This window comes from Cololabis saira, chromosome 8 (genome assembly GCF_033807715.1).
Source record: "Cololabis saira isolate AMF1-May2022 chromosome 8, fColSai1.1, whole genome shotgun sequence".
NCBI lineage: Eukaryota > Metazoa > Chordata > Actinopteri > Beloniformes > Belonidae > Cololabis > Cololabis saira.
Window position 1 is genome coordinate 2499312 of NC_084594.1, and position 14908 is coordinate 2514219.

Here is a 14908-nt window from a genome sequence, read left to right on the forward strand (position 1 = left end):
TACAGTACAGGACAGAGCTAGTACTACTACCACAGTACAGGAGAGATGCTAGTACTACTACTACAGTACAGGACCGAGCTAGTACTACTACAGTACCGGACAGAGCTAGTACTACTACTACAGTACAGGAGAGATGCTAGTACTACTACTACAGTACAGGACAGAGCTAGTACTACTACTACAGTACAGGACAGAGCTAGTACTACTACTAGAGTACTGGACAGAGCTAGTACTACTACTACAGTACAGTACAGGACAGAGCTAGTACTACTACTACAGTACAGAGCTAGTACTACTACTACAGTACAGGACCGAGCTAGTACTACTACTAAAGGACAGAGCTAGTACTACTACTACAGTACAGGACAGAGCTAGTACTACTACTACAGTACAGGACAGAGCTAGTACTACTACTAGAGTACTGGAGAGAGCTAGTACTACTACTACAGTACAGTACAGGACAGAGCTAGTACTACTACTACAGTACAGAGCTAGTACTACTACAGTACAGGACAGAGCTAGTACTACTACTACTACAGTACAGGACAGAGCTAATACTACTACTACTACAGTACAGGACAGAGCTAGTACTACTACTACTACAGTACAGGACAGAGCTAGTACTACTACTACAGTACAGGACAGAGCTAGTACTACTACTACAGTACAGGACAGAGCTAGTACTACTACTATAGTACAGTACAGAGCTAGTACTATTACTACAGTACAGGACAGAGCTAGTACTACTACTACAGTACAGGACAGAGCTAGTACTATTACTACAGTACAGGACAGATCTACTACTACTACTACAGTACAGGACAGAGCTAGTACTACTACTACAGTACAGGACAGAGCTAGTACTACTACTACAGTACAGGACAGAGCTAATACTACTACTACAGTACAGGACAGAGTTAGTACTACTACTACTACAGTACAGTACAGAACTAGTACTACTACTACTACTACAGTACAGGACAGAGCTAGTACTACTACTACAGTACAGGACAGAGCTAGTACTACTACTACAGTACAGAGCTAGTTCTACTACTACAGTACAGGACAGAGCTAGTACTACTACTATAGTACAGGACAGAGCTAGTACTACTACTACAGTACAGGAAAAAGCTAGTACTACTACTACAGTACAGGACAGAGCTAGTACTACTACTACAGTACAGGACAAAGCTAGTACTACTACTACTACAACTACAGGACAGAGCTAGTACCACTACTACAGTACAGGACAGAGCTAATACTACTACTACAGTACAGGAGAGATGCTAGTACTACTACTACAGTACAGGACCGAGCTAGTACTACTACTAAAGGACAGAGCTAGTACTACTACTACAGTACAGGACAGAGCTAGTACTACTACTACAGTACAGGACCGAGCTAGTACTACTACTAAAGGACAGAGCTAGTACTACGCCTACTACAGGACAGAGCTAGTACTACTACTACAGTACAGGACAGAGCTAGTACTACTACTACAGTACAGGACAGAGCTAGTACTACTACTACTACAGTACAGGACAGAGCTAGTACTACTACTACTACAGTACAGGACAGAGCTAGTACTACTACTACAGTACAGGACAGAGCTAGTACTACTACTACTACAGTACAGGACAGAGCTAGTACTACTACTACAGTACAGGACAGAGCTAGTACTACTACTACTACAGTACAGGACAGAGCTAGTACTACTACTACAGAACAGGACAGAGCTAGTACTACTACTACTACAGTACAGGACAGAGCTAGTACTACTACTACTACAGTACATGACAGTGCTAGTGCTACTACTACTTCTACAGTACAGGACAGAGCTACTACTACTACTACAGTACAGGAGAGATGCTAGTACTACTACTACAGTACAGGACCGAGCTAGTACTACTACAGTACCGGACAGAGCTAGTACTACTACTACAGTACAGGAGAGATGCTAGTACTACTACTACAGTACAGGACAGAGCTAGTACTACTACTACAGTACAGGACAGAGCTAGTACTACTACTAGAGTACTGGACAGAGCTAGTACTACTACTACAGTACAGTACAGGACAGAGCTAGTACTACTACTACAGTACAGAGCTAGTACTACTACTACAGTACAGGACCGAGCTAGTACTACTACTAAAGGACAGAGCTAGTACTACTACTACAGTACAGGACAGAGCTAGTACTACTACTACAGTACAGGACAGAGCTAGTACTACTACTAGAGTACTGGACAGAGCTAGTACTACTACTACAGGACAGAGCTAGTACTACTACTACAGTACAGAGCTAGTACTACTACAGTACAGGACAGAGCTAGTACTACTACTACTACAGTACAGGACAGAGCTAGTACTACTACTACTACAGTACAGGACAGAGCTAGTACTACTACTACTACAGTACAGGACAGAGCTAGTACTACTACTACAGTACAGGACAGAGCTAGTACTACTACTACAGTACAGTACAGGACAGAGCTAGTACTACTACTACAGTACAGGACAGAGCTAGTACTTCTACTACAGTACAGGACAGAGCTAGTACTACTACTACAGTACAGGACAGAGCTAGTACTACTACTACAGTACAGGACAGAGCTAGTACTACTACTACAGTACAGGACAGAGCTAATACTACTACTACAGTACAGGACAGAGCTAGTACTACTACTACAGTACAGGACAGAGCTAGTACTACTACTACAGTACAGGACAGGGCTAGTAGTACTACTACTACAGTACAGTACAGAGCTAGTACTACTACTACAGTACAGGACAGAGGTAGTACTACTACTACAGTACAGGAAAGAGCTAGTACTACTACTACAGTACAGGACAGAGCTAGTACTACTACTACTACAGTACAGGACAAAGCTAGTACTACTACTACTACAACTACAGGACCGAGCTAGTACTACTACTACAGTACAGGACAGAGCTAGTACTACTACTACAGTACAGGACAGAGCTAGTACTACTACTACTAAAGTACAGTGCTAGTACTACTACTACAGTACAGGACAGAGCTAGTACTACTACTATAGTACAGGACAGAGCTAGTACTACTACTATAGTACAGGACAGAGCTTGTACTACTACTACAGTACAGGACAGAGCTAGTACTACTACTACAGTACAGAGCTAGTTCTACTACTACAGTACAGGACAGAGCTAGTACTACTACTACAGTAAAGGACAGAGCTAGTACTACTACTACAGTACAGGACAGAGCTAGTACTACTACTACAGTACAGGACAGAGCTAGTACTACTACTACAGTACAGGACAGAGCTAGTACTACTACTACAGTACAGGACATGGCTAGTACTACTACTACAGTACAGTACAGAGCTAGTACTACTACTACTACAGTACAGGACAGAGCTAGTACTACTACTACAGTACAGGACAGAGCTAGTACTACTACAGTACAGGACAGAGCTAGTACTACTACTACAGTACAGGACAGAGCTAGTACTACTACTACAGTACAGGACATGGCTAGTACTACTACTACAGTACAGGACAGAGCTAGTACTACTACTACAGTACAGGACATGGCTAGTACTACTACTACAGTACAGTACAGAGCTAGTACTACTACTACTACAGTACAGTACAGAGCTAGTACTACTACTACAGTACAGGACAGAGCTAGTACTACTACTACAGTACAGGACAGAGCTAGTACTACTACTACAGTACAGGACAGAGCTAGTACTACTACTACTACAGTACAGTACAGAGCTAGTACTACTACTACAGTACAGGACAGAGCTAGTACTACTACTACAGTACAGAGCTAGTACTACTACTACAGTACAGAGCTAGTACTACTACTACAGTACAGAGCTAGTACTACTACTACAGTACAGTACAGAGCTAGTACTACTACTACAGTATAGGACAGAGCTAGTACTACTACTACAGTACAGAGCTAGTACTACTACTACAGTACAGAGCTAGTACTACTACTACAGTACAGGAAAGAGCTAGTACTACTACTATAGTACAGTACAGAGCTAGTACTACTACTACAGTACAGGCCAGAGCTAGTACTACTACTACAGTACAGAGCTAGTACTACTACTACAGTACAGAGCTAGTACTACTACTACAGTACAGAGCTAGTACTACTACTACAGTACAGGAAAGATCTAGTACTACTACTACAGTACAGGACAGAGTTAGTACTACTACTACTACTACTACTACAGTACAGGACAGAGTTAGTACTACTACTACTACAGTACAGGACAGAGTTAGTACTACTACTACAGTACAGGACAGAGCTAGTACTACTACTACTACTACAGTACAGTACAGAGCTAGTACTACTACTACTACTACAGTACAGTACAGAGCTAGTACTACTACTACAGTACAGTACAGAGCTAGTACTACTACTACAGTACAGGACAGAGCTAGTACTACTACTACAGTACCGGACAGAGCTAGTACTACTACTACAGTACAGGACAGAGCTAGTACTACTACTACAGTACAGGACAGAGCTAGTACTACTACTACAGTACAGGACAGAGCTAGTACTACTACTACAGTACAGTACAGAGCTAGTACTACTACTACAGTACAGGACAGAGTTAGTACTACTACAGTCCAGGACAGAGCTAGTAATACTACTACAGTACAGGACAGAGCTAGTACTACTACTACTACAGTGCAGGATAGAGCTAGTACTACTACTACTACAGTACAGGACAGAGCTAGTACTACTACTACAGTACAGGGCAGAGCTAGTACTACTACTACAGTGCAGGACAGAGCTAGTACTACTACTACTACAGTACAGGACAGAGCTAGTACTACTACTACAGTACAGGTAAGAGCTAGTACTACTACTACAGTACAGGACGGAGCTAGTACTACTACTACAGTACAGGACAGAGCTAGTGCTACTACTACAGTACAGGACAGAGCTAGTACTACTACTACAGTACAGGACAGAGCTAGTACTACTACTACAGAGTTAGTACTACTACTACAGTACAGTACAGAGCTAGTACTACTACTACAGTACAGGACAGAGCTAGTACTACTACTACTACTACTACAGTACAGGACAGAGCTAGTACTACTACTACAGTACAGGACAGAGCTAGTACTACTACTACAGAGCTAGTACTACTACTACAGTACAGTACAGAGCTAGTACTACTACTACAGTACAGGACAGAGCTAGTACTACTACTACTACTACTACAGTACAGGACAGAGCTAGTACTACTACTACAGTACAGGACAGAGCTAGTACTACTACTACAGTACAGGACAGAGCTAGTACTACTACTACAGTAAAGAGCTAGTACTAGTACTACAGTACAAGACAGAGCTAGTACTACTACTACAGTAAAGAGCTAGTACTACTACTACAGTACAGAGCTAGTACTACTACTACAGTACAGAGCTAGTACTACTACTACAGTACAGGAAAGAGCTAGTACTACTACTATAGTACAGTACAGAGCTAGTACTACTACTACAGTACAGTACAGAGCTAGTACTACTACTACAGTACAGGAAAGAGCTAGTACTACTACTACAGTACAGGACAGAGTTAGTACTACTACTACTACTACAGTACAGGACAGAGTTAGTACTACTACTACTACAGTACAGGACAGAGTTAGTACTACTACTACAGTACAGGACAGAGCTAGTACTACTACTATAGTACAGTACAGAGCTAGTACTACTACTACTACTACAGTACAGTACAGAGCTATTACTACTACTACAGTACAGTACAGAGCTAGTACTACTACTACAGTAAAGTACAGAGCTAGTACTACTACTACAGTACAGGACAGAGCTAGTACTACTACTACAGTACAGGACAGAGCTAGTACTATTACTACAGTACAGTACAGAGCTAGTACTACTACTATAGTACAGAGTTAGTACTACTACTACAGTACAGGACAGAGCTAGTACTACTACTATAGTACAGAGTTAGTACTACTACTACAGTACAGGACAGAGCTAGTACTACTACTACAGTACAGGACAGAGCTAGTACTACTACTACAGTACAGGACAGAGCTAGTACTACTACTACAGTACAGAGCTAGTACTACTACTACAGTACAGGACAGAGATAGTACTACTACTATAGTACAGAGTTAGTACTACTACTACAGTACAGGACAGAGCTAGTACTACTACTACAGTACAGGACAGAGCTAGTACTACTACTACTACTAAAGTACAGGACAGAGCTAGTACTACTACTACAGTACAGGACAGAGCTAGTACTACTACTACAGTACAGGACAGAGCTAGTACTACTACTACAGTAAAGTACAGAGCTAGTACTACTACTACAGCCCAGGTCAGAGCTAGTACTACTACTACTACAGTACAGGACAGAGCTAGTACTACTACTACAGTACAGGACAGAGCTAGTACTACTACTACAGTACAGTACAGAGCTAGTACTACTACTACAGTACCGGACAGATCTAGTACTACTACTACAGTACAGGACAGAGCTAGTACTACTACTACAGTACAGGACAGAGCTAGTACTGCTACTACAGTACAGGACAGAGCTAGTACTACTACTACAGTACAGAGTTAGTACTACTACTACAGTACAGGACAGCGCTAGTACTACTACTATAGTACAGAGTTAGTACTACTACTACAGTACAGGACAGAGCTAGTACTACTACTACAGTACAGGACAGAGCTAGTACTACTACTACAGTACAGGACAGAGCTAGTACTACTACTACAGTACAGGACAGAGCTAGTACTACTACTACAGTACAGAGCTAGTACTACTACTACAGTACAGGACAGAGATAGTACTACTACTATAGTACAGAGTTAGTACTACTACTACAGTACAGGACAGAGCTAGTACTACTACTACAGTACAGGACAGAGCTAGTACTACTACTACTACTAAAGTACAGGACAGAGCTAGTACTACTACTACAGTACAGGACAGAGCTAGTACTACTACTACAGTACAGGACAGAGCTAGTACTACTACTACAGTAAAGTACAGAGCTAGTACTACTACTACAGCCCAGGTCAGAGCTAGTACTACTACTACTACAGTACAGGACAGAGCTAGTACTACTACTACAGTACAGGACAGAGCTAGTACTACTACTACAGTACAGTACAGAGCTAGTACTACTACTACAGTACCGGACAGATCTAGTACTACTACTACAGTACAGGACAGAGCTAGTACTACTACTACAGTACAGGACAGAGCTAGTACTGCTACTACAGTACAGGACAGAGCTAGTACTACTACTACAGTACAGAGTTAGTACTACTACTACAGTACAGGACAGCGCTAGTACTACTACTATAGTACAGAGTTAGTACTACTACTACAGTACAGGACAGAGCTAGTACTACTACTACAGTACAGGACAGAGCTAGTACTACTACTACAGTACAGGACAGAGCTAGTACTACTACTACTACTACAGTACAAGACAGAGTCAGTTTTCCTCACCACCTTGACCTGGTTCCTCTCTGCTGCTGCTCCAGCAGACCAGACCATAAAAGATAAAAGTACCAGTTATAGTACCAGTAGTACCAGTTATAGTACCAGTTGTAGTACCAGTTATAGTACCAGTTATAGCACCAGAAGTACCAGTTATAGTACCAGTAGTACCAGTTCTAGTACCAGTTCTAGTACCAGTAGTACCAGTTATAGTACCAGTTGTAGTACCAGTTATAGTACCAGTAGTACCAGTTGTAGTACCAGTAGTACCAGTTATAGTACCAGTAGTACCAGTTCTAGTACCAGTTATAGTACCAGTAGTACCAGTTATAGTACCAGTTGTAGTACCAGTTATAGTACCAGTAGTACCAGTTGTAGTACCAGTAGTACCAGTTATAGTACCAGTATTACCAGTTGTAGTACCAGTTATAGGTAACACTTTACAATAAGGGTCCCTTAATTAACGTTAGTTAATGCATTATTAAGCATTAATTAACAGTTTAATAATAGTTAAATAACCATTATTATGTATTACTTAACATTAATTAGCATATTAGTAAATGCATTAATAAACAGTTAGTTAATGCATTATTAAGCATTAATTAACAGTGTAATAATAGTTAAATAACCATTATTATGTATTACTTAACATTAATTAGCATATTAGTTAATGCATTAATAAACAGTTAGTTAATGCATTATTAAGCATTAATTAACAGTTTAATAATAGTTAAATAACCATTATTATGTATTACTTAACATTAATTAGCATATTAGTTAATGCATTAATAAATAGTTAGTTAATGCATTATTAAGCATTAATTAACAGTGTAATATTAGTTAAATAACCATTATTATGTATTACTTAACATTAATTAGCATATTAGTTAATGCATTAATGAACAGTTAATTAATGCCTACTGCTCAGAGTTAATTAATACATTAGTAAGCATTAATAAACGTTACATGATGTAATTATTTATCCTTATGTATGCATTACTTAGTAGAGTAGAGCTAGTACTACTACTACAGTACAGGACACAGCTAGTACTACTACTACAGCCCAGGTCAGAGCTAGTACTACTACTACAGTACAGGAAAGAGCTAGTACTACTACTACAGTACAGGACAGAGCTAGTACTACCACTACAGTACAGGACAGAGCTAGTACTACTACTACAGTACAGGACAGAGCTAGTACTACTACTACAGTACAGTACAGAGCTAGTACTACTACTACAGTACCGGACAGATCTAGTACTACTACTACAGTACAGGACAGAGCTAGTACTACTACTACAGTACAGGACAGAGCTAGTACTACTACTACAGTACAGAGTTAGTACTACTACTACAGTACAGGACAGAGCTAGTACTACTACTACAGTACCGGACAGAGCTAGTACTACTACTACAGTACAAGACAGAGCTAATACTACTACTACAGTACAGGAGAGATGCTAGTACTACTACTACAGTACAGGACCGAGCTAGTACTACTACTAAAGGACAGAGCTAGTACTAATACTACAGTACAGGACAGAGCTAGTACTACTACTACAGTACAGGACCGAGCTAGTACTACTACTAAAGGACAGAGCTAGTACTACTACTACTACAGGACAGAGCTAGTACTACTACTACAGTACAGGACAGAGCTAGTACTACTACTACAGTACAGGACAGAGCTAGTACTACTACTACAGTACAGGACAGAGCTAGTACTACTACTACTACAGTACAGGACAGAGCTAGTACTACTACTACAGTACAGGACAGAGCTAGTACTACTACTACTACAGTACAGGACAGAGCTAGTACTACTACTACAGAACAGGACAGAGCTAGTACTACTACTACTACAGTACAGGACAGAGCTAGTACTACTACTACAGTACATGACAGTGCTAGTGCTACTACTACTTCTACAGTACAGGACAGAGCTACTACTACTTCTACAGTACAGGACAGAGCTAGTACTACTACCACAGTACAGGAGAGATGCTAGTACTACTACTACAGTACAGGACAGAGCTAGTACTACTACTACTACAGTACAGGACAGAGCTAGTACTACTACTACAGAACAGGACAGAGCTAGTACTACTACTACTACAGTACAGGACAGAGCTAGTACTACTACTACAGTACATGACAGTGCTAGTGCTACTACTACTTCTACAGTACAGGACAGAGCTACTACTACTTCTACAGTACAGGACAGAGCTAGTACTACTACCACAGTACAGGAGAGATGCTAGTACTACTACTACAGTACAGGACCGAGCTAGTACTACTACAGTACCGGACAGAGCTAGTACTACTACTACAGTACAGGAGAGATGCTAGTACTACTACTACAGTACAGGACAGAGCTAGTACTACTACTACAGTACAGGACAGAGCTAGTACTACTACTAGAGTACTGGACAGAGCTAGTACTACTACTACAGTACAGTACAGGACAGAGCTAGTACTACTACTACAGTACAGAGCTAGTACTACTACTACAGTACAGGACCGAGCTAGTACTACTACTAAAGGACAGAGCTAGTACTACTACTACAGTACAGGACAGAGCTAGTACTACTACTACAGTACAGGACAGAGCTAGTACTACTACTAGAGTACTGGAGAGAGCTAGTACTACTACTACAGTACAGTACAGGACAGAGCTAGTACTACTACTACAGTACAGAGCTAGTACTACTACAGTACAGGACAGAGCTAGTACTACTACTACTACAGTACAGGACAGAGCTAATACTACTACTACTACAGTACAGGACAGAGCTAGTACTACTACTACTACAGTACAGGACAGAGCTAGTACTACTACTACAGTACAGGACAGAGCTAGTACTACTACTACAGTACAGGACAGAGCTAGTACTACTACTATAGTACAGTACAGAGCTAGTACTATTACTACAGTACAGGACAGAGCTAGTACTACTACTACAGTACAGGACAGAGCTAGTACTATTACTACAGTACAGGACAGATCTACTACTACTACTACAGTACAGGACAGAGCTAGTACTACTACTACAGTACAGGACAGAGCTAGTACTACTACTACAGTACAGGACAGAGCTAATACTACTACTACAGTACAGGACAGAGCTAATACTACTACTACAGTACAGGACAGAGTTAGTACTACTACTACTACAGTACAGTACAGAACTAGTACTACTACTACTACAGTACAGGACAGAGCTAGTACTACTACTACAGTACAGGACAGAGCTAGTACTACTACTACAGTACAGAGCTAGTTCTACTACTACAGTACAGGACAGAGCTAGTACTACTACTATAGTACAGGACAGAGCTAGTACTACTACTACAGTACAGGAAAAAGCTAGTACTACTACTACAGTACAGGACAGAGCTAGTACTACTACTACAGTACAGGACAAAGCTAGTACTACTACTACTACAACTACAGGACAGAGCTAGTACTACTACTACAGTACAGGACAGAGCTAATACTACTACTACAGTACAGGAGAGATGCTAGTACTACTACTACAGTACAGGACCGAGCTAGTACTACTACTAAAGGACAGAGCTAGTACTACTACTACAGTACAGGACAGAGCTAGTACTACTACTACAGTACAGGACCGAGCTAGTACTACTACTAAAGGACAGAGCTAGTACTACGCCTACTACAGGACAGAGCTAGTACTACTACTACAGTACAGGACAGAGCTAGTACTACTACTACAGTACAGGACAGAGCTAGTACTACTACTACTACAGTACAGGACAGAGCTAGTACTACTACTACTACAGTACAGGACAGAGCTAGTACTACTACTACAGTACAGGACAGAGCTAGTACTACTACTACTACAGTACAGGACAGAGCTAGTACTACTACTACAGTACAGGACAGAGCTAGTACTACTACTACTACAGTACAGGACAGAGCTAGTACTACTACTACAGAACAGGACAGAGCTAGTACTACTACTACTACAGTACAGGACAGAGCTAGTACTACTACTACTACAGTACATGACAGTGCTAGTGCTACTACTACTTCTACAGTACAGGACAGAGCTACTACTACTTCTACAGTACAGGACAGAGCTAGTACTACTACTACAGTACAGGAGAGATGCTAGTACTACTACTACAGTACAGGACCGAGCTAGTACTACTACAGTACCGGACAGAGCTAGTACTACTACTACAGTACAGGAGAGATGCTAGTACTACTACTACAGTACAGGACAGAGCTAGTACTACTACTACAGTACAGGACAGAGCTAGTACTACTACTAGAGTACTGGACAGAGCTAGTACTACTACTACAGTACAGTACAGGACAGAGCTAGTACTACTACTACAGTACAGAGCTAGTACTACTACTACAGTACAGGACCGAGCTAGTACTACTACTAAAGGACAGAGCTAGTACTACTACTACAGTACAGGACAGAGCTAGTACTACTACTACAGTACAGGACAGAGCTAGTACTACTACTAGAGTACTGGACAGAGCTAGTACTACTACTACAGGACAGAGCTAGTACTACTACTACAGTACAGAGCTAGTACTACTACTACAGTACAGAGCTAGTACTACTACAGTACAGGACAGAGCTAGTACTACTACTACTACAGTACAGGACAGAGCTAGTACTACTACTACTACAGTACAGGACAGAGCTAGTACTACTACTACTACAGTACAGGACAGAGCTAGTACTACTACTACAGTACAGGACAGAGCTAGTACTACTACTACAGTACAGTACAGGACAGAGCTAGTACTACTACTACAGTACAGGACAGAGCTAGTACTTCTACTACAGTACAGGACAGAGCTAGTACTACTACTACAGTACAGGACAGAGCTAGTACTACTACTACAGTACAGGACAGAGCTAGTACTACTACTACAGTACAGGACAGAGCTAATACTACTACTACAGTACAGGACAGAGCTAGTACTACTACTACAGTACAGGACAGAGCTAGTACTACTACTACAGTACAGGACAGGGCTAGTAGTACTACTACTACAGTACAGTACAGAGCTAGTACTACTACTACAGTACAGGACAGAGGTAGTACTACTACTACAGTACAGGAAAGAGCTAGTACTACTACTACTACAGTACAGGACAGAGCTAGTACTACTACTACTACAGTACAGGACAAAGCTAGTACTACTACTACTACAACTACAGGACCGAGCTAGTACTACTACTACAGTACAGGACAGAGCTAGTACTACTACTACAGTACAGGACAGAGCTAGTACTACTACTACTAAAGTACAGTGCTAGTACTACTACTACAGTACAGGACAGAGCTAGTACTACTACTATAGTACAGGACAGAGCTAGTACTACTACTATAGTACAGGACAGAGCTTGTACTACTACTACAGTACAGGACAGAGCTAGTACTACTACTAAAGTACAGAGCTAGTTCTACTACTACAGTACAGGACAGAGCTAGTACTACTACTACAGTAAAGGACAGAGCTAGTACTACTACTACAGTACAGGACAGAGCTAGTACTACTACTACAGTACAGGACAGAGCTAGTACTACTACTACAGTACAGGACAGAGCTAGTACTACTACTACAGTACAGGACATGGCTAGTACTACTACTACAGTACAGTACAGAGCTAGTACTACTACTACTACAGTACAGGACAGAGCTAGTACTACTACTACAGTACAGGACAGAGCTAGTACTACTACAGTACAGGACAGAGCTAGTACTACTACTACAGTACAGGACAGAGCTAGTACTACTACTACAGTACAGGACATGGCTAGTACTACTACTACAGTACAGGACAGAGCTAGTACTACTACTACAGTACAGGACATGGCTAGTACTACTACTACAGTACAGTACAGAGCTAGTACTACTACTACTACAGTACAGTACAGAGCTAGTACTACTACTACAGTACAGGACAGAGCTAGTACTACTACTACAGTACAGGACAGAGCTAGTACTACTACTACAGTACAGGACAGAGCTAGTACTACTACTACTACAGTACAGTACAGAGCTAGTACTACTACTACAGTACAGGACAGAGCTAGTACTACTACTACAGTACAGAGCTAGTACTACTACTACAGTACAGAGCTAGTACTACTACTACAGTACAGAGCTAGTACTACTACTACAGTACAGTACAGAGCTAGTACTACTACTACAGTATAGGACAGAGCTAGTACTACTACTACAGTACAGAGCTAGTACTACTATAGTACAGTACAGAGCTAGTACTACTACTACAGTACAGGCCAGAGCTAGTACTACTACTACAGTACAGAGCTAGTACTACTACTACAGTACAGAGCTAGTACTACTACTACAGTACAGAGCTAGTACTACTACTACAGTACAGGAAAGAGCTAGTACTACTACTACAGTACAGGACAGAGTTAGTACTACTACTACTACTACTACTACAGTACAGGACAGAGTTAGTACTACTACTACTACAGTACAGGACAGAGTTAGTACTACTACTACAGTACAGGACAGAGCTAGTACTACTACTACTACTACAGTACAGTACAGAGCTAGTACTACTACTACTACTACAGTACAGTACAGAGCTAGTACTACTACTACAGTACAGTACAGAGCTAGTACTACTACTACAGTACAGGACAGAGCTAGTACTACTACTACAGTACCGGACAGAGCTAGTACTACTACTACAGTACAGGACAGAGCTAGTACTACTACTACAGTACAGGACAGAGCTAGTACTACTACTACAGTACAGGACAGAGCTAGTACTACTACTACAGTACAGTACAGAGCTAGTACTACTACTACAGTACAGGACAGAGCTAGTACTACTACTACAGTACAGGACAGAGCTAGTACTACTACTACAGTACAGGACAGAGCTAGTACTACTACTACAGTACAGGACAGAGCTAGTACTACTACTACTACTACAGTACAGTACAGAGCTAGTTCTACTACTACAGTACAGGACAGAGCTAGTACTACTACTACAGTACAGGACAGAGCTAGTACTACTACTACAGTACAGGACAGAGCTAGTACTACTACTACAGTACAGAGCTAGTACTACTACTACAGTACAGGACAGAGCTAGTACTACTACTACAGTACAGGACAGAGCTAGTACTACTACAGTACAGGACAGAGCTAGTACTACTACTACAGTACAGGACAGAGTTAGTACTACTACTACACTACAGGACAGAGCTAGTACTACTACTACAGTACAGGACAGAGCTAGTACTACTACTACAGTACAGGACAGAGCTAGTACTACTCCTACAGTACAGGACAGAGCTAGTACTACTACAGTACAGGACAGAGCTAGTACTACTACACTACAGGACAGAGCTAGTACTAATACT